General features: G+C 42.6%; 1 protein-coding gene across 3 annotated transcripts in view; it reads right to left on the reverse strand.

Moving 5' to 3' along the window:
- SGCG (sarcoglycan gamma) overlaps window positions 1-21,282 on the reverse strand; it is a 1,266,244-nt gene extending 1,244,962 nt beyond the window's left edge. The window contains exon 1 of one of the 3 annotated variants that reach the window (XM_069639249.1): window positions 21,088-21,282. The gene's annotated coding sequence lies outside the window, so the exon portion shown is untranslated. The remainder of the gene's footprint in view (window positions 1-21,087) is intronic. The other 2 variants (XM_069639252.1, XM_069639248.1) reach the window with 2 other exon arrangements.
- Between the last annotated feature and the right edge of the window lie 1,297 nt (window positions 21,283-22,579).

The raw sequence follows: 22,579 nt of genomic DNA on the forward strand, positions 1-22,579 counted from the left end.
AAGAGTCTGGTAAGCTTTTGGTTTGCAAAATGTGATGAAATACATTGCTAAGAATGAGAGCCCATTCATTTATGTTTTGTTTAAACATCCAGTTTGAAAGTCCGTCAGGGCCTGCTGCTCTTGACGAGGATGCTGTTTTTATAAAGGTCTGGATGGTGTTTACAGTATATTGCAGCTCCCAACTTCTTGCAGAACTGCCATTGTAAATATAGCTACTCATCTTAGAATCGTCATATAGTGTGGAGAAATGTTTAAGCCACACAGATTCAGGAACACCATTGAGTTGAAAGGACATTTGTGGTGCTGTGCTACATTTATTCAGCAGTTCCCAGATCAAACCAGAGTTTTTATTACAGCATATTTGTAAAAACCTTTCACTGTCTAGTTGGTATAGTGCAGCTTTCCTTGACCGTGTCCAATTTCGATATTTTGTGTTGGCAGACCTGACCGCTTTAGTCTGATCAATTATTGGTAATTTTCGTAGTTTTCTGATCTCTTTGCGATAGGCTTTCTTTCTCTCACAGAGAGCCAGATCAAACCCATGAGCATGGCTTTTCAGCGGCCTGTCGTGAACAGGCTGGATATTTGAAAAAGTACTTAAGACATCTATATAAGTTGTGGTCCCTTGAGCTCTATGATTGTTTAATGAAATTGCTTCATTCAAAGCCAACAATTTATTCGTGGACCACTTAAATCTATTTTTGCCATTATTTACTACCAAGCTTTGTTTATAATAATGTGCGTTTTTTGAACAATCAGTCGTTGGGACTAACCAAGATAGAGCTAAAAGATGGTGATCACTGGTTGTCTGTTTTACAACGACAAATTTAGAGGCATTCATGAAAATGTTGTTAGATATAAAAACATAATCAATTGTAGATTTTGAATTGCCTCTCTCCCAGGTGTTCATTGAGGGGATATCTCCTATAATTGTGCCATTTGCAATTTTTAAGTCAAGATCTTTCATAAAAGACATCCATCTTGCTCCATTGAGGTTTTTGTTCCTTGAATTATGCTCAAAACATGAAAAGTTTAGATCTCCCATTACAAGAATTCCAGATATATTGCCCTGAATAGAGATCAATTCAAAGAGAGACGACAGGGTTGTGTAAAAGCTTTCATCAGTGATGCCTGCGGGGTTTCTATACACATTGATAAGAGCATATGTCTGCGTCTGATAGCAAATCTTGACCAATTGTATGTATTTATTTGGCGCTTGCCAGGGGAAGATTTTATAACCCTTGCTTGCTTTCACCGCAACTAATAGGCCGGCAGTGGGTCTACCTTTGCCGCTATGTTCGGCTGGAAGTAGACTGATATCGTGGTCATCCCAGATTGGCGGCTTTAATAACCATGTTTCTTGTAGTGCTACAATGTCATATGTATTCAATTGATTATTTAATGTCCATTGCAAGTGGGAGTGACCTCGGGTATTCCAGCAGGCTAATAAAATTTCAGTGAGAGGAGGATTTATTAGTGGTTATGAGTTATGATTGACAGAGGCCGACATGCCTATATGTGAGACATTGATACAGAAGTTGCAACTACATACTGATTGCGGTTTAAATTTTGAAGCTTCTTTATTATTTGACTCATTCGGGAGTTGGCGTGCTGGATCTTGAGCTAATAAGAAGCCAAGATTAAATAGTTCCATTCTTGCATTCCAAAGTGTATTGCGGACTAATCCAGATTTAATCCACAATCTTACTACGGAGAGATTCTTGTCGCACAAAAACTCTATTTGATTTATATCAGAAGACGAGATGGCATCCAAACCTTCAACGTCTCCAAAAATATTGAGAACACTGGCACGACATAAGTCATATTTTGGGTAAGACCCATCTCGACACTTCAAAATTAAGGTATGAAACGAGCTGAACTTTTTTGACAATGCAGTGCTAACATCATCTGTATAATGTTTATTGATAGCTTTGCCAGTTTCTGAGCTCTTTCTAATGTTTTCTTTTAGAATATCTTGTTTACAACAAGTATTTCCTGAAAGTGGATTCTGATTTAGACTCATGTCAGTTCTATTGTTAGAAGGTACTTCGATGACACTCTCATTATGTGGCTCATGGATCTGAGAAGGGAGGGCCCTACCACTTGAAATTTCTGGCAGGGCCTCTGCGATTCTTTTTACTAAATAAGAATCTACTACAGCTCTCAATGAGGTTAATCGATCGATACTACCTGCTGATGGGATACCTGATTTGACATGTTTGACATACCCGCTTAGAGTTGTTTGTGGATGTACAGATAGAGTCGTCTGCATAGCAGGCGACGTTTGTATCTTGTCGGGGGATGTTAACAATAAGTTTACCAACTCATTCAGAGGATCATGTTCCACGGGTGGGAATGAAGCCTCCTTGGAGGCCACTTGTGGAATTGAAGAAATATCTATCGTAGCTTTAATTGCCGAGGGTACATTCGGGCTGATGTCTGAATCGGACTGTATAATATCAGCACCACTGTCTATAGATATACTCGGAATACAAGAATTGCTTTTTTGAGCTTCTGTCACGGGACGCTTTGGAGGCTGTTTTTTAGCCCCAATCTTAGTGGCTGCAATTTTTGATTTTTTGTTACTCGCTGCTGTACGACTATTCTTTTGGAGATTAGGCTTAAAAAAGCCGTGTGAGTTAAAATTGACAGAATGTTGAACAGCATTCTTAGGTGGAGAGTCTACGCTGATCCAAGAGTCATTATTTTTTGCAGTCCCGGCATCTTCCGCACACTCAATTGGACAAATAACATTGGAGAATGTTGGTAATACAGAGGTTAAGCTCACAGGTTCTACGCAGGGGACTTCCACTGTGCGAATGCGGTGCGTATTAGACGCACCAGGATTTGCAAGCAAGACTTGTTGAGATGAGACATATGTTTCAAGAAGAGAAACTCTTTGCTCCAGATTTCCTAGAGAAAGATTTACATTGGTTTTCGCTGCGCTTTCTCTCATCCATTCACTGACGTTGTTTAGCTTATTTGTTTGAGCAGTTATTTTCTGGTCCAAAGAATCAAAAAGCTTAAATAGGCTATATATAGTAGTATTAATTGCCCCCAGAGTGACCTCTAAAAGCGCCGGATTTGCAGCTACTGGGCTGCTTAATTTATCCCTGTTAGTTGCTAGACAGCGACGAGGTGTTGGTTGTAAAAAGGACACCTCCTCTTCTCTAGTTGAATGCAAGGAGCAAGATTGGACATAATTAGTCCTAATTGAAGCCCTCGAGCTTTCTAAATCCCTACAGTCAATGGGATCAGTTTGAGAGGGCAAAAGGGATTTAATGGGACTAACATGTCCCACAGTTTCAATGATTACAGAAGCAACCGAATCATTCAAAGTTGTTGTTTCTTGTACTGCAATAAAATTTGAGTTTAATGGGTCTTCACTCTCTTGCATTGATTCTTCTAAAAGTGTATCAAAGGTTTGAATAGGTTTGCGGATTCTTGTTGGGGAATGCATAGCAGTTAATAGCGTCTGATCTGAGATGGTAGTGCTTAGGGTGGTAGCAGTAATGACACTATTTAATTGATTTATAGATGTGTTCCCATCAGTTAAAACTGGCATAGGGATACTCAGTTTTACGGTTTTGGCCACCGGAAGCGGCGAGTTCATCGGCTCAATCAAGGTTCTCCCGCTTTGTACTTTTTCATAAAATTTACGTATATCATTCTGACAAGGGCTATTACTAATTGGTGTCAAGATAATACTTTTTTTTGACACTCGTGTGCCACTTTTAGGCTTCTCCTGTGTTTTTGGAGTATTCTTATTAAGAGGAGTTTGTAGGGGAGATACTTGAGCCGATGGACCCTGCCTCTCACTAGACTGTTGCAACATAGAATCTCTAGTACTATCAGAGGGCATACCTGTCTTCAAAGTGAACATTTAAAAATGAACCAACAGCTAATATATTACACCTGTTAAAACCTAATATTATGACAAGCGGAGGAGATGGTCTGAAGACAATTAAAGTAAAAGCTAGACAATGGTTAGTAAATAAAAATCATCAGAAACTACCAGTCAATAAATATATCACCTCGCCACCATCCGCAAAACAGCCGCACAACAGTAACTGGACTTTACTCCTCCGGGCTTAACGCCGCGAGGGTGCTTCCAGACTGATTAAAAGCCCGTGGGCTAGTCACGTGCTTGGTCACGTGGAGCGCTGATGACACGCCTCCTCCAGGAAGCAGTACGGCAAGAGCTACGGCTCGCAATGCCGTGTGGAGCAGAGCAATGGGAACGTCAGAGCTTCGGGTCCCAACACTTTTAGAACATAACAATGCGCCGCTCGGGCGCTTCCAGACTGATTAAAAGCCCGTGGGCTAGTCACGTGCTTGGTCACGTGGAGCGCTGATGACACGCCTCCTCCAGGAAGCGGTACGGCAAGAGCTACGGCTCGCAATGCCGTGTGGAGCAGAGCAATGGGAACGTCAGAGCTTCGGGTCCCAACACTTTTAGAACATAACAATTGTTATTGAAAAAGTTGTTGTAAATGCAACTATATTCAATAAATAAAAAAAAAAAAAAAAAAAATATACATATACATAGTGTAAATAGCAGCTTTGAAACAGAGAAAGCATCATTTATTTGCATGAAAATAATGCTGTCTTTAAAGTTTGTGGGTGTTAGTGTTAGCAGTGCCTGGTGGCACAAGTTATGGTTGCTTATCTTACCATAACTGCCGAATTTCAGGAGTTTTTCGGTTTTACTTTGAACCATAATGTCCCTTTAACAAAGTTTTTCCACTGAATTTGATAAGTTTTTAGTAGTGCAACTTAATCATAACGTCCCTTTAACTAAGTTTTTTTACTGAATATAAATATATATATATATATATATATATATATATATATATATATATATATATATATATATATATATATATATATATATATATATATATGTCTTGTAATAAAATGTTTGCATGTCGCCCTGTGGCTATTTGATTTAGCTATTACAAATTACAACCTGGCTACAAATGCTGCCTAATTTGTTTGACACTGCCAATGCATGTGGTGTAATCAGTAAATGGCCCACAATGGATGTCCCCTATGTTGAATATCACAAAGACCTCTCCAGGTGTATTTATTGGTGGCTGTCAATTACTTTGTCACGTGTTGCAGATACTTATGCCAAGTCCCTGCTTTTGGGCAATGTGTACCTTGGCTGCTCAGTAGGAATATCCTGAATAGTACTGACTTGAGTCTCTGATGAAGGGATGGTATTTATCATTTCCACTTAAGAGGCTTTCTAGTGCCCTCCTCTTAGAGGGAGATTTTAATTTAAATTGCCATGATCCCAAGCATTTTCGTGCTGCTCGGAATAGTGTCACCTTGAAGAATATAGGTTTTCAATTTATGGCCACTGTTTCTGCACACATTAAAGGACGCATCCTAGAGTGGGAAATAATGTGAAACGTTGTTCTTGCAGACTATTTAGTACTGGTCCGGCTATGCTGCCATGTTTTTTTTTCACTCTCTGTAGCTCTCCTTGCCACCCATGGTGTTAGGAATAAGATCCTCATTTATTGCAGAAACAATAACAAATTGACAGCCTCCTCCTTAAATCCTCTTTTGGGTCAATATTTACCAATCCTTCAATAAAGGTAGTGCAGTGGAACAAATTGTCAAAACATATAACATATGTATGCCACCTAAATCAACAAGGTTACACCTTTCCACACTAAGCTCGTCAGGATCTTTGGAAAACTGCTGGTATATAAATTCCCTTGCCATTTCGAAGACCACACTTAGGAAAATGAAGCATAAGTGGCAGGGAAATCTTTGCTAGATACAGTGTCACAATCTTAGAGCAGATCTTCGCAGATATAATTCTGTAGTTCTGAAAGCAAAAAAGGCACTTTTTGCTCAGCAAATAGATGCTGCAGCTACTTCCCCTAAAGAACGGTTCAAAATTCTCATCCTATCGACCAACCCAAACATTTTTCTTGCTAGAACTCAATCTTTGAGCTTGCTGAGTAATGAGATCAATTGTATTTCCACAATAAATTTGAGAATATCGGAGCACACATAAACATAGCAGCAAACTACAATAATGTTAACCCTGTAAATGCTGGCTCCATGCTCGCACATGTTTTAATATCCTCCCTTTCAAAACAGAAGGACCTTTTTGTTTTCCCCCATTTCTGTCCTCTGCCCCACAATCAATGACGTTGTTAATACTTCTTTTAGAAAGCCCAATGTCCCTGACAACTGAATGCAAAGTTTGGGTTGATACAATGAAAAGAAAAACTGGAATTATTACAAATCCTGATAATGAAGAGATTAAGCATGGTTTACCACAAATAACTAATGTAAAAATGCACAAAGCCAAAACAACCCAAGTTTAATTTTGTGATTAAAAAAATTGTAACATAGATTCAAACAAAAAGGAAAATACACCTGACTTGGATCAGTATAGTACAGAGTGGCTAAAGAGAGTATATGATTTAAAGAGTGGTTCAGGAATTAAGGCTTTCCCCAATTGCAATTATATCTACAAAGTTGGAAAATGCTAAGTACAAATAACGGAAAGGATTGATGGGTTCAGCACAGGGTGATGTGGGAGATTCTGTTTGTACTGCTAAATCAAGAAATCAAAAACACTTTTTGAAAACTATTAGACATATTTACACTGTGATGCATTGCCATCTGGCAAGGGTGTAGAAGCTCTGACTTTTATAATTTGTATTAATTCATAAAATGATGCAGATAATTCCATCCATGGAAAGGGTAGCCTCCTAATCAGATTCTCCTTTCATAAGATACATGCCAAAAAGCATAACATACAGGTGTGCCCTTCTGGATCAGTCTACTGATCTGCTCCTCTCTAATGGCACCGAGCAAGCCCAAATGTCACAGTGCCCTGTCTGATAGCTGTTATGACAGCTGTTATGACAGACAAGACACTGCAGTGTAGAGGATGCATTTCAGTTTACAGCTCTGTCTCAAATTCCTTATGGTTATGATACTCTTCCCCTCTGGTAGCAGGGTAATCTCAAAATGCAAGCCATGCCAATTGTTGTATAGGAGAGGCGTGTTTATATACTTATTTAGATTGACATCATTCATGTGCTGAGGCCAGAATTGACAGGGATGTATGTACTCTAGTCAGGTAGCCTGTCACTGCCTGGCAGTAGGACAAGAGACTGAAATACTATGCCTTTGTTTTAATCCTTTGTGAGGACGGGTAGCACCCCTCTCTAGCAGGACAGAATACCTGCAGGAGTTGTCCTGGGAAACAGACATCAAAGGGCAGACCGTATATAAAATGTCTAGCCTCACACCAGGGTGATGCATACCAAAGGGCCTTTGATGCTTTGTGTCTGAGAAGGGGGCAGAGTAAGTGTTGCCAGAGCGAGTTTCTCCGAACAGTTTGTTAAATATTCTACCATCTTGTTTCTCTCTGTACCTCTCCTTCCTTCCTATGTTCTCTTCTTCCTTTAGCACAACGCACTTTGGGTATGATGTCAGAAGGCATTTACCATGTGTTACAAGGCCAGGGATTGGACCGCTCAAAGAAGGGTTGTTTTTGTCCAATAACCTGTCGTTTTCTGCCTATAAAAGAGCAGGTCTCCCACTGCTTTGTTAGCTCTTCTTTGGACTTCAAGACTTCAATATGCATTTGTTTGAGCCATGTTGTAAAAGCAGTCCTTTCCAGAGTCCTCAAATTGTGAGGTGGGAGCAGGTGTTCCAGGACAAAGGCAAGCTCTGCTCCCTAACCTTGCACAGGGTGCATTGGGGGTGACCTGTTGCTGTTGCTACACCTGCCTCTCTGCTAACTATATTGGTACCCATGATGCCCCAGGAGGTGAAAGATCATTGCAGGTGTTTTCCGGTCTCACCATGCCTGGGAGAACACTGACCTCTCTCATCCCTCAGCCCCTGAATTTGGACTCACAGCAACCTGAGAGCTAGATTAGGAAGGATGTCTGTTTTTCACAGTCAGACCACTTCAGGCCACGTGTTAAACCAGTTTGACACATTCAAAACAACAGGCAAACCAGTGCTCCTTTTTGTACTCTCTCATCTTTGAAACCGCTGCGTTGCACATTCAAAATAGTTTGATGCTGGACCGCGCACGCTTAGCCATGGACTTTTAGAATAGCCTTTCGAACCAGCATCTTTGTCACTGATTAAGTCAATGGTCGAACCAATCCTGGTGTTCTCGTCGAACAGCAACCCTCAAACATTGCACTGACTTCCTCGTCTCAAACTGCACATCCACTCACCAGCATCTTTGCTGTTGAACCATCCATCAACTGCTGAACCTACCCTGGTGGTCCTCACGATCCTCATTGTTCAAACTCCACTTCAAAGAGCTGCAGAATCCTGATTTTTTGGCACTTGCTCCACATCTGGAAAACTGCAGCAGCCACACTCAGTTAAGAAACCAGGTGTGATGCTCTTAAACCACCCAAGAACAACAACCATATGTATTATTGACTCCTAATTGCCCCATTTGTCTAAATATGGGTCATAAAGAGTTGTCAGGTCACCTTTTGACTCCTTTTCCCATTCAAGGCATATACTTTTGGAAACATTGTGGTTATTGATTGCCTTTCACCCCTGTTTCATTACCCAGAGGACTGCAACCTTCTATCTCTTGCATTTTCTTTGCTCTTTCCGCAGGGTTAGGTTTTTCAGTGTTGTTCTATTTATTTATTTTTGTATATGAGGAGCTTGATTTAAGTATACATATATGTATATAACCTTGATTGGACATTCCCTTATTTTGGACTGTTGTACTTTACTGTTTGGGCTGCTACTGTTTCACTTTCACACACCTCTGAACGTTTTAGCTTGCCTTCAGTCCACGTTACCACAAAAGCAAAGGAGCTATATTTCTTAACGGCACCTGTTTCACCTTTATGATAGGGATCACCATTGTTTTGTAGTGTGAGGGAAGAGTAAGCAATTTAGCCACTACTCATACTTGTATTCCTGTGGACAGACGTTATTTAACCATATACATAGAATTTGCAAATGGAAAATAATATATTTAGTTAGTTGTATTTTCTTCCTTTAACATGTCTTTATTTTTTATATTTAATTTAATTTAAATGTAAAATGAGTTATTTTTGCCACTTCTGTAGTATTGCTTCATTTTGAATCTGTATGTTGTCCTGGGATATTATAACAGAACTTTTGGGTTACCCCCTCTTCAAGAAGGGTATCCTCAACCCTGTGGTGTGTGCTATAATCTGACCACTAATGTTACTTTTCTATGAAACATCTTGTATAAAGCCGCCACCCACCAATGTCAGAATCATAACAAAAAACATAAGTTTCTGGGATATTGGCAGTCCAGCTTCTGTACATTTATAGGTGCCAAATGCTTGGGGGCGGGCGACATTCCCACCACAGTTCAGTGACTCCCCCATAATCTCTCCTTAAACTCTCCTGCACAGACCAGAGCAATGTAGTCCCCTCCATATCTCTATTCTCTCGTGGGTGCCCAATCCTTGCCATTCATCCACCACCATATCAAGGCCAGTCCCCCATTCCTATACACGGCATATGACAGGCTTTGCTCCTCCCAATGGCCCAACAACCCACAAACAGAGAACCCAACCAACAGAGATCCCCACATTTCACACATTAATCAGCCCTGCCATGTCCCTCGTGGGTCATGGTGCGGGGGAGCTGCCGAATCTGCCTCCTGCACAGGGTCACATCCCCAACCTGCAACCCTTTCCTTAGCGCCAAAGTACCACCCACACAAATGCATCTGGTCTAAATGCTAAAGGCCTCACATGCTGACAGTTGAGTGAGGCCCCCATGGGGCAGTCCAGGTTTGAATCTGCTCTGTCTTCTGGCTGCTGTTCACTCCAGCATTCTAGCATTGATCCAGTCTCAGACCTCTGCTGGTTTGTGAAAGAAAAAGGAGCACTCCTCAATCACCGCCTTACAGCATCGTATGATTCACGCTACCTTTGTACCACCTGTGTGACATATGGGAAAAGCATAATCTTTGCACTGCCTACTGTGTAGAGTAAGCACTGCCTGGTGTCTTGATAAACGGCATCCCTGCGCCGGAAGTTCAGAAGCTTTGCCCCTATCCTCTGCACCCTTTCAATGCAGAACCACATAGAGAGGCCTTTCATTTTCAAAGTGTTCACAAATAGCTTCTCCAAGAGCAGCCAGCTCCATTTTAGGGCCTTACTCCCCCTCGGCCACACTAACACCGTACGTGCATTGAGCCTGGACTGCAGAACGGTCAAAGAGTATTCACAGAGTTTTCAATGTCCCCAACTCTCATTTCTACCTCGGTCACCCTGTCCACCCCCTTCTGCAAGTCCATACTGACCAGTGAGAATTCCACAGACACCATCTGCACCTCGTTCTCTAGTGATGCCCTGGACTCCTGAATCAACTAAAGCAGTTTTCCCATGGTTATAGTGCCGTCCAGAGACTCTGCATCACCAGCCTTCTCCATGGCTTGTGGAGTCTGCTTGGGTTTCCTTCCCTGACCACTCATAAACTGCTCCAGATTCTGATACTGACCCTTAACATTGGTGAGACAGTCTGCCCACCCGGGTCCAGCACACCACACTGTACTTTGCTGCAGGCTCTGTTTCCAGGACAGTCCCTCTACTGAGCCCATCTTTCACCGACCCACAGCTTCAGACAACCCCACCCCTTCTGCTCACGCCTCCTGATGCAAGCACCCAGCCAGGTACCTCACACTCTGTCTAGTGTTTTTCTCCGGAGATAAGCTGCCTTCAGAGACACAGGACCCTGTCCTGGACCACCACCAGTGTGGGCATGTTCCCTAAGAGAAAGGTCAACCATATCAAGCCATGTCCCCAGCACAGGCCCCCTCCATGCCATTCTACTTCACCCCTCACCTTCCTCCGAGCTTTGTGCAACCACTGTCACATAGCACTGTACCTCCTTCACCCCCTTCTCATACAGTAAGGGAGTGCAGGGGGAGTCCTCCTCCCCATGTTGGACATTACAGTACACCTGTACCAAGGACCCTCCTGACCTGGGTCCCCTGCACAGCAGGACAGCACCTCTGGGATCCATTGCTCTGTAACTAGCTCCTCCCCAAGCTGCACCATATGAGGAGTGTCCGCCCCATCCCCGATCGGCAGCACCCCATGCCTGGGTCCTCTCCCAGTCTTCTCCCTGCAGCTGAGCCTCTCCTCAATGGGTCCAGTCAGTCACTGGTCAACCTGATCACCTCGCCCCCCAGCGCAGGTGCCACCTTGATGTTAATGCACCACACACAGTAAAAATCCAAGTACACCAGGCCACTGCATACTATCCTACCAGCACTCTGCCACCATGGGCCCTCCCAGGCTGGGTCCTCGGTTCTCTGTTGCACCTTTGTGCATAGGACAAGTGCCGCCAATCGAGCAGCCGATCCTCCTCAATCAGCACTGTGTGTGGGGCACCCTTCCCCAGAGTTTAGGGTCTGCTTGCCAGAGTTAGAGGCCTCCCCAGACCCTGTCACTGCAGGACAGCACCACAGGAGACTAGGGCAGCCACAAGCCTGCATCCAGCTGAGTCGCCACCTCCAGGCCTCAAAGACCTGCCTTTCAAACTGGGAGCCACGACGACAGTACCAAAGCCCGCACCGACCACCCAGGCTCCAACTGCTGCTTTGCTGCTCATCCAACAAGCGCCACGTAGGGCCTCTCACTTAGCCCCTCTGTGCCGTTCACATCACAGGACCATCACAGGGTGCCAATATTTGCTCTCTATCTGGGATGGGTGCCCTCCTCACATCATTACAAATGCTCTGCAATGTAGAGAGCCAGGATCTCACAGGATTTTGAGGGTTATCTTGAGCATCAGCGCAGAGCTCACATAGATGTGGGCATCTTGTTCATGCTCTTTAGCATCCGCCCTCAGTGTGGGGTATTTGATGGGCAGAAGGTATCTAGAAGTCCACACAGATGCTGCAAAGTACAATCTGATGGACCCTCCATTTTCATCTTGTAAATGAGTAGCGAGGATACTCCTCTGACCCCCTCTGTATCTTACCCCGCTGTATATCCATTCCATAGTTACAGCTGAAAAGCGCTCTGTTATGCATCTCTAATGTTGTACACCCCTGTAAAGCACTCCGTTATGTATCTGTATTGGTGCATACCTCTGTAAAGCGCTCCTTGTTTCTCGAAGCTAGGTCCTTGTTCAATAAATATAATAATAATAATAATAATAATAATAATAATAATAATAATAATAATAATACAGGGATTGTCCCTGATATCCTTATAAAGCACTGAAGAGAAATGTTCTCTCTGTAGCCATTTAAATAGAAGCCACGCAGTAATATTGTTAACTTTTTCAAATTTCCCAATACCGGAGGAAGGCAAGTATGTCAAATTTCCGAAGTCCAGCCTGGCTGCAATGTATGCGTTTGCGACCATCACTTGCTGGGGAAAAGTGAACAAGGCTTAGCAGTCTCTTCAGTTGCTTAAACTGTTGTAAGGCCCTTTGGGTCACTTTCAGGATTAGTATAGCAATTTTCAGTCTGAAATCCATGTGGATGCCTCCATTTCTGACTGGGGTCACTGGAATTGGTGGTGAGCCTAGCTGAAGAGGCAAGAGCCTGGGAGTCTACAGAGGTAATTGCAATCTGGCAGCAAAACCTCTTGGTTTCATTACATATCAACATATTCATCGATCTCTGGATCGTAGACATGTAGCATGTAAAATATACATTATTGCTTTCTTGAATGTTGTCTCAGTTAACAGATATCTGTGTGTTGTCAGCATAAATAAAGGAAACATCATATTTAATGTATGAAGCGATTTAGCCAGAGATTGGAGATAAAGATTACAAAGTAATAGATACAGGGACGAGCCCTATAGATCTCACATGAAATTATATTGGTGTGGCATTCAAAGTGACCAAACTCGGCTGACTCTGCGATCACACAAATATGCTTTAATACATTGTGAAGCCTACTTACTAATGCCAGAGACATACGAGCAGACACAGCAATATCAGTCCAATAAGAGCCAATGTTCTCGCCCCACAGCAGTCTCGCCCATAACAATTCCTGGCCATAAACAGTTTTGAAACTTTCCAATTCTTTTGTGAAGGAGACTGCCCGAAATGTATTTAAGGCATGATACTCCAGAATCCAGTGTTTTAGGGTCTCCATGGTTGACATAGACTTACAAAAGCGACAGTTTAAACCACCCACTTTCAAAGCAGTGTTTGTCCAATGTTTGGTCCTTTCCTTGGTGTGAAATTGGTTGAATCCGTAGCGCATTGAGAAGTTTCTTAACTTTTTACAAGGAAGGCACTTCAGATATGCAGACAATTGGCCCCTCTTACGTGGAAACCTTGCATAATCCTGATCAAGTCTTTCCTGAAGAGTTTATTCTTAGTAGCATCTGGGTTACCTGTGAGTTCAAACTGTGAGGAGTCAATTTGCTCGAGCAAGTCATGCATGGTGTCAGTATACAGAACAACCGATTTCAATTAATGTTCTACCCAGATCTGATGCAAGACAGCATACAAAGAATTCGGTAGGGGAGACAATATCTTAGAATATATAAGCAACTGGCACCAGTGAAGTCGGGCCTGCAGCGAAATAAGGTTCAATTTGTGGCATAAGATGGAGTTGGGGATGGCTGAGGAGAGACACAACACATTCTTCCAAATTAGGCCCTACAGAGAATCAAGGTAAGGGCCCAGATTTACGGCCGTCATATCAAGCCTATATAATATTGCAGGTTCCATCTTGTCCAAGTAATAGTTAAGTGCAGGAATGATGTAAAACCACAAAGTTGCCCAAAGATCCTCTTCATGTGAGCAGAAAGAGGTGTGATCTAATTCTTCAGGACTGCCTTCCACATAGCCAAAGAGGAAATGTTTGTTGAATTGTAACCTAAATATTGAATAGAGGCCATCAGACCAACCCTTTCACCGCCCACCCTCGAAACTCCTCCACATGGTTTGTTTGGTTAAAAATTCCCACCTTCGATTTGGCACCATTAGGAGCTAAATTGTTACTTGCGGCATACGAATAGAAGATGTTAAGCTTCTGTTGAAGGACACAGGCACTACTCGCAAATAATATAATATCATCTGTAATGGCCACCCAATGCATCTTCAGGTGGCCCAATTTAACTGGAATTAGGTCATGGAAACACCGTAGGTCGTCAATGTCGGATAGATGTTGAAGAGTGTGGGGGCCAGAATAAAACCCTGTCTAAGACCCAGATGGACAGAGATCAGTCTGCTCACTGCTCCTTCCTTATTGAGACAAATTCTCAAAGTGGAATTGCGATGTAACAGCGTAATAAGCTGGACAAGCTTCAAAGGAACCTTTAATTTAAGACGTTTGGCCCAGAGATGTTTGCGGACTACACAGTCAAATGCTGACGACATGTCCGAAGATGCCATGTAGATGTTGTCCACATCTCCGCCCTTGGTTTTATGTAGTAGATGTTTCAATATTGTTGCATTTAGGGAGGTGCCCATCTGTTTACGGAACCCCACCTGAAAGCGAGATAAGATGTCTAAGATGCTCAGACAGGTGTTAAGGTCTCTGAGCAGAGAGATGGCAAATACTTTACTAACTGCGTCTATCAGGGCAATGGGCCTGTATTTGCCAGAGTCAGAAGGAACCCAATTCTTGTAAATAGGGAGTATACTAGATTGGGACCAAGACTCAGGACAATGTACATCGCATGCATAAGGTCAAAGTGTGATTTAAGGAAGTAAGCCGAGACAACATGATCATTATTTACAAAAGGTGGGAGACCGTCCGGGCCGTGGGCCCTCCAAGGTTTCATTTTATTGATGGCCCACAGTAGATCCTCAATGTCCCAGGGACAATCCCCAATTACAGCCTTGCCTCCAGCAGGATCGGACAGATTGCCAAACATGGTAAGAATAGAACATTTTCTAGGAAAAAAGCGCACACAGGCATGTTCCTCAATTGAATCTCTTGTGCAAGAGTTGCTGATGCCCAATTTGTTGTTAATACACGGCCAGAATTGTCTAGAATTATACTTTAATAAGGTCCTCTAGATGGACTGATTATCTCTTAGATATAATTGAGATTTTAGAGTTCCTATGCCGTTGGCAAGCTAATTTCTTGGCCCTTGCATAGACTTCCACAGAGAGCACCTTCATGCATGCAGACTTGATATTGTTCTGCTTTTGAGCCCTAGACAGTTTTATTCTTAAATCAAACTGATGCAAATGAGAATTCTGGTTAGATCTAGTGCCGGACTGAGAGGAAACCTCACTGATGCACTTGATGATATGAACGTTCAGGGGTTTGACATCTGTGCATTTGATGCACCCACTCAAAGAAGTTATCTCATCATCCCCCTTCATCATAGCATTGAGAAAAGTGGTAGGAACACTGCATGTTTATATTCCAGAAGGATGATTCCAAGTCACACACTTTGACTAATGGGCTCTGTACAAGCTTGTTATGTAGGAATGGACAGCGCCTTGGATACTGTACCCGGGCAGCAACCTGTAGGGGAGCCGCAATGCCTGGATTTGCCAGGACGGCTGATATGTTTGACAATAAGTTAGTCTGAAAAGCACTAAATTCTGTTTCACACTCATACTCATACAAAGCCCAACATTTCTGCCACAGTCTAACTCAAATGTTTCGGCTGAGAGTTGGTAGCATTTGAAAAACTTAATTTGAAATAAAACAGACTTACAATTAATTAAATGAGCAAATGAGAAACATTGGAAACTCAGGGTGGCTAGGATGCTGAGTCTTGATAATTAGTTTATGCCTGCTCCCTAGTTGCTATTTCTGTGAGGGTGAACAGTCGTTTTGCATTTTCCGAGCTGTTGGCAAAGATTCATAATGAGGGAAGCTTGGTGACTGAATGAAACATGGCAGAACGTGTTGCCTGTTATTAACATGCTCTTGTATATATAATTAAACTTTCACTTGTTTTGAAATATATATTTACTTTCTCAATAGTTTCAATTTACAGAGTTGGCCCACCCTATCTGGGTAATAGCTCACAGGTTAAGCGCTCACTGATGACATTGGGATTGCCTGCATTTTGCAAGTTAGAATCAATCCCCAGTGGGCTGACTCTGTTAATGAGGAGAAATCAGCATAGTTAATGGGATGTATGTGTTTTCAATAACTACCCAAAAAGGTATTCATACTCAACCGAACCAAAACAGAATACCTCTTCATCTGCCCCCACTTGCTCCAGGCACAAATCTGGATCAAGGAACTCTCACAGACAAACAAGACATATCTGTCTCCACACCTGCGAAATCCCTAGGATACCCCACGTAAAACAAATACCCAATACCTCCCATCACTGAAACATGCAACCCACAACAGCACCTCCTAAACAATATAAGACACATCCTTCCCCCTGATGACTTCCACACCAGAGTTCAAGCACTAGTTGTGTCCTCTTTCCCTACATCTAATCCTGCCACAGCACCTCCACTGCCATTGCCTGTCTATACTACTCTTCCTTTACTGTCCTGTAAAGTTTAATAGCTTCTGTTTCTCTTCCCCTCTTTGAACATTTGAACTTTGTAAGGTGAGCCTTTGTGGGCAGGGCCAGAGCTGGACAAAGATGTAAATAAAATAAGTGAGTGCAGATATTGGCCAAGCTTTCCAGCTCCCACAAAAGAGGTCAAGTGGCAAAAGAAGTGATGGTGGGATGGTGTTGAGGATCCTGAAGTCCAAGATAGACAATATGCTGGTTAATGCCTCAGAAGAAGGAGGTCAGATGCAGAGGTCAAACACTTTTGCTGTTCCATGGCTTAAGTCCCTATACATTACTGAGGAGAAGAACCCTGCTGCACATCGGAAAAGATGTACTAAGAAGGGAGATTGAAACAATTGTGAGGCAGACCGCTAGGCTCAAGGTGTCTCCTAAATGAGGAAGGCCACCTATACACTCAGCCAGAACCAGCACGGGAATAAATAAAACTCCTACAGAAAACACAAGGTGCTTGTTGCTATAACTCATTTGATTGTGTAATTGTCCATCGGAGCTGTTCTTTGAACTTTTTCTTGGGGATCCATCTTCGGTTTTTTAATGTATATTATATGAGGTATTTTTGTAAGAATGTTATGTCCAGCTATGTTTGCATTCAGAAAAGAAAATGCGAAGAGAAAAAGCTCATGTGTGTTGTTTCCAGTGGCCTGATGTTATGTTAGTATGCTGTGTTGGAGTATTGAGAGTGTTCTTCAGAGTTGTATTCTAACTACTTTTAACTAGAGAGCACGCGTCTACGCTTTTCTCTCGTCTCCCACCTGTCACCATTGTATGGAGAGAACTGAAACCTTTCGGAGTAATTCATGTGGAATGATTGCCAAACTCAAGTAATGTTACTGCCATGCAGTCGGGCAACAAATCTGCCAGATTACGAGCCAGCAAGGTGGTGACAGTCCCTATTGAGGGAGTCCCACAGGACTCTATCAGCGGTAACTTATCCCACCGTAGTTATCTACATAGGTTGTGGGTAAAGTGGAGAAAATACCTGTAGACAAGAGCTGTAGGCATTTCCTTTTCCTTGCCTCCGAACTGGTTGGAGTGTGGTGTGGTAAAAATGGCAGTATTTTTCATGACCAGGACTTTTTTGCCCCATCACAGTACTCGTAACAAGCGCCACAGCATCGATTGCCAGTGTGGCAAATATCCTCAGCGTCCTAGTTTGAGCATTTCCTTTTCTCTCGTTCCACTTCTGTCTTTCCTTTTCAGTGCAATCTACCATGTCTGCCATTCTTTGGTGAGAGTTAGTCTGTGAATGCTGAGGATCTGGGGCACCAATTCTAAACCATAACCCCTACAAGCAGTGCAGAAAATCCTGTGTGTGACAATGGTGCAGGGGTGTTATAAAGAACATGTAGGGCCGTATTCACACATGTGTTTTATCACTGGTGCAATCCAATTGGAAAGCGATCTGTGCATCAGGCCCTAAAAGTAGAAGTAAAGTCAGAAGAGTACTCATTAAGCAACAAGGTTCAAAGTCTGGTCACTGGTTCATAGCCAGATAGTACTATTTCCACTTAAACACTCACAAACAGGCGTCTCACATCAAGCCATCCAGACATGCTAATGCATTGTACAGATGTTCACAACCAATCGGACCATAGTCTACCTCCTGGTGAGTTCCAGGCTATTATCTCCCTTGAGGTCCGGTTGATTTGTGCGCTTTGTAAATATTTAGGAGGATCAGAATCACAGAGCTGATCAGTGCAAACGTCATGTGTTGGTGCATTGGGCTGATTGCCAAAGCTACCAAAGTTTGAACAAGATTGTCAAATTTGCCTCGAGCCAAACATGGCTACTGATTAGAAACGATGGAAGCACAAACTAGGCTGAGAAGCTAACGTAAGAAATAAGCCTGGTGGTACAAGAAGGGTACTCCCTACCCTGAGGACAAACCTTCAAAGCTACTGGACAGCAATAGTGAAAGGTAGGATTCTGGGAAATACTGCAAGAGTTAAATAGTAAATGATGTATGTGAGGCTAAGAGCAGGACCACGAGATATGTCTCACCACTTCACAGGAAAGATGCACGTTTCTAAGGGCATGCTGCCAAATTAGAGCACAACCTCTCAGGGTTGTCATAACGTAAGTGCACATGTAAACACATCAACTGGATTAAAACACGGATGTGTACTCGCTCCCATCCTTGTTAATGTGTATTGAGCTGATCTTCCTACAGTACAAGCTTCAGCCACTGCTCATCCCCACAAATTGGACCCTAAAAAGCGCAGCGGCTCTGCTATGCTCATACCCTAATTCTTATGGATCACACCCCAGCAGGATTACAGAGGTTACTGCATGCATTCTCGCACTTTGCAATATCTCACTTGTTAATCGTAAATAACGCCAAAACCAAGGTTCTAATGGATCATCAAAGAAAGGCAATCCGATGTGTGAAATACCTAACACCAGTCTCTAGCAGTGGCACCTAGCTACACATATAGGTGACCTAATAGATCAGCAATTAACTTGGAAAGATCATCTAGAATCAGTTAAATGCACAATAAAACAACATTTGGCTACTTTTCGTACATTTTGGGTGGACCATTGTGGCTACTCTCTCATATGTATTATTCACTTTTACAAATTAAAATTGGTCCCAATAATGATTTATGGATCTGAAATCTGGGGAGGAAGCAAATAAAATAACTAAACATGCTAGATGGTTGGTGTATAAAGAACTTGTTCACGTTGGCGCCTTGTTTACCTCTTGAATATATTACAGCAGAATATGGCATTGCACTGATACAACATTGGTTGTGAGAAGAAGAGTAAAGGCCTGATTTACAAAAAATGTTAACATGGTTAAGTCCCATTGAAGAAATGTTTGTAAATCAGGCCCTAAAACTGTTAAATTAAATAAAGACAGCCGACACAAGCCACCTATTGTATCAACTACGGTACCAAAGCAACACAAACCCCCACACTGCTTCAAACAATAAACACAATTCTTTAAACACAGAAGCAATTATTTGGGCCAGGCACAACAAGATTAGCCCTATAACTCATATGGACAAAAAACAAAGCTACAGCTAAAGCTAGCTATATCACAGATAGCATATGAACAAAACAAGATTGGCTTGTCTACTAGAACACTTTCGTATGAATATATACCTTGCATCCCACTATGGGTCAATATCCCCATATGTTAGAGAATACCCCAAAAAACAAAATAAGAAGGGACTACTTAAGATTTAAATTGAAAGTCACTGGGGCGTGGAATAACACTCCTATTGAACTCAAATGTTGTCGATTATGAACAGAAGAGGTAATTGACAACATGAAACATCTACCATTGTTTCGCACAGGTGTAAATGATTTACGAATGAAATATCTAGCCGCGTATCACCATCACAGGAATTATGTTTTGCATATATTTCATGGAGCTCCGAACCAGGCCCTGAGAAGTTGTAACTTGGGCATTCGTTTAAGGCATGGTTTTCTCAGGAAGGACTCGTTGCTTACATTTGCCACCATGGCACAAGTGAAGTCCCACTGTGGCCTTCCACATGTTGCTTTACAGAGCTAAGAAGGTGATCAGCTATCGGATCCCGGTGTCCAGAAAGGGGATACGTTCCTATATGTTTTCAAAACTCTTTTCTGTTCCATATGTTTAGACCAGTGGAGAATAATGTATATTCAACTAAACGGAACGCCAGCTTTCTCTTTTTACGTCAAACCTCTGATATTGTAATAGGAGGAGATTCCCTGTTATGCCACCTCCCAATCCCATGTCCTTAACCCTTCTTTACAGGACACACACTGCGAAACCTGGTGCAGGATTTTCAGTCCCATTAATGTCTAAGGCTCCATGAATGTGTAAAATGCCTAAACATTGCTTTGATGATAAAGTGACCTAGGAATGAATACTTGTTCCAGTCTAATCGTTTTACTAGTCATTTCTGGCAATCCGAGAGAAATATCATTTCTTGTTAACATGTTAAAATTGCATGAAACTATGCGTTTGACATACAGAGACAAGTTCAACAATGAAGCGCCTATGAAAAGGGTTTCTTGGCTGCATGCACGATATGCCCCCCTGCCCCCCAATGCAAGCCCCGCCACAACATGCCCACAACACGCATTCTTTGAATGATATTTACGAGGCACAATAGCAGATCATTGTAGACGGCTTCTACTGTAAGAAGCTCCGGGAACAACAGCTGCCTGATTACACCGGGTTTAAAACAAGAGGCAAACAGCCACGAGACAAACAAACAAACCATGGTGTATTCGAAAAAGGCATGTGCAATAAAGCACTTGTTTGGAGTGTCCAACCTGATGCTGTATGAAATAGTTTGCATCAAACATATTTATCAGAAATGGAAACAAACTTTATATTTAAAGAAATAAATAAACTCAATTTAAATCTTCAGAAAATCAAAGACCAAACTAGCAAATCTAGTATTTGTACTTTTAGCAAGAAGAAATCACTAGAGTAAAGGGAAAGGTTGATTCGAATCATTTCCACGCGAGACCACACAGGCGAAAACCAGATGGAAACAAACTTCAAGCCGACCAGGAAGTTTCAAATGGTAAAAACACGTAGCTGCTCTCGCCGCCGGTAAAACTCTCCGCAGGGGACGGGTGTGTTATTTATTCAACACGTACCTCTGATATTGTCAGGACCACAGTCTTGAGAAAAGTCCTGCTCGCTCCGGAGACGCAGCAAATGTCGGTGACTTTTTTTCCACCACTTTCCAATCTGGAGAGGAAGATATTTCGAGCTTGGTCGAGGAACAATCATTGGAAGAAAATGTGTTCACATGTTTGGCTGCGTCTTGCATTCCATCCTACTGGCTGCATGGACAAAGCTAATTTTACTCAGTGACTAAACCGCCTGCGCTGCAGCCCGGAGCATGACACTGCCGGGAGCGAGTGCTCAAGGAATACATTGCTATGTGTTCACATAAGGACAATTGCAGTCATTTGCACTTTTCAGTGCAAAAAATGTGGATATAACAACATCGATTTTACTCTTATTTTTTGCACTTCCTAGTGCAAAATGTGTAAATGCTGTCTGCCATGTACGCATGGCATGCAGTCCTTACAATGAATTCCAATGGAATACTCCTGAGTTTTGAAGGACAGGTGGAATTCATAAGAATCTGTTGGTGCTACGCCAGCATCAAAATGCCATGCCGGTGTTGTGTAAAAATGACTGGTACTCTGCAGGAGAGCAGGAATCGGTTGTGGTGTTTCAACTTCTACTCAGTCCCACACTACTACTAAACCAACAGTGATCCCAACCATAAAGGTGAAACAGGCACAACGTGAATGGTGCACCTCCTTTACCTCTTTCAGGCAGCATGGGCTGAAGAAAGGTAGATCCATCGTCTGCTGTTACCAGCCAGGAAGGTTACCATGGGCACTTGCAGTGTTTGCACCTTCATCAGGCATGGCCCTGCGTACCAGTCGTTCAATTAGCAGGCCGGCCTTTTTAACAGTAGGCCCAACAAATGTTCCAATTAAGTGGGTAGGCAGAGGGCCCTTCTCCATCCTTGGGCATTTTTATCTGGATCCCAATGGCTGGCAACTTTGGGCAGACTTGACCCCAACAAGGTTCCAGTGAAATCCTCTTGTAGTTGGTTCAAGTTACATCTTCAAGATGATTCAAATAATAGGGGTCTTACTCCTTTTTGTAGTGATTTTGGCAAAGGGAATCGGTACATTTCAAAGCTTCTGTAAGGGGCCATATCAGCTGTTTTTACCAGATGTCTTTCTTCTGACCGCTCCCATAGTATCTTGTCTGCGAGACTTTCAGGGGGGGGGGGGCATCTTAAAAAGTGGCGACTGAGAAGTTCCAAGATGGTGGGACCCATCATCCTTTGGGGAGATACCATCTGTTGGTTCATCTACAGCCCCACACCTACGAGATCAATACAACTCCAGTAATTATCTCCTTGGTGTGACTTCCCCCATTTTGCTGGCAGAGCTTATGTTATTATTATGTTATGGTATACAACAATACAGATACACAACAGAGCGTTTTACAGAGGTATACAACAGTACAGATGTATAACGGATCACTTTTCACAGCTAACAACAGAACAGATATACATGGGGGTAGGATACAGAGGAGCACAGACGAGGGGTACAGTTG

This window comes from Ambystoma mexicanum, chromosome 7q (genome assembly GCF_040938575.1).
Source record: "Ambystoma mexicanum isolate Mex_15411 chromosome 7q, UKY_AmexF1_1, whole genome shotgun sequence".
Taxonomy (NCBI): Eukaryota; Metazoa; Chordata; class Amphibia; order Caudata; family Ambystomatidae; genus Ambystoma; species Ambystoma mexicanum.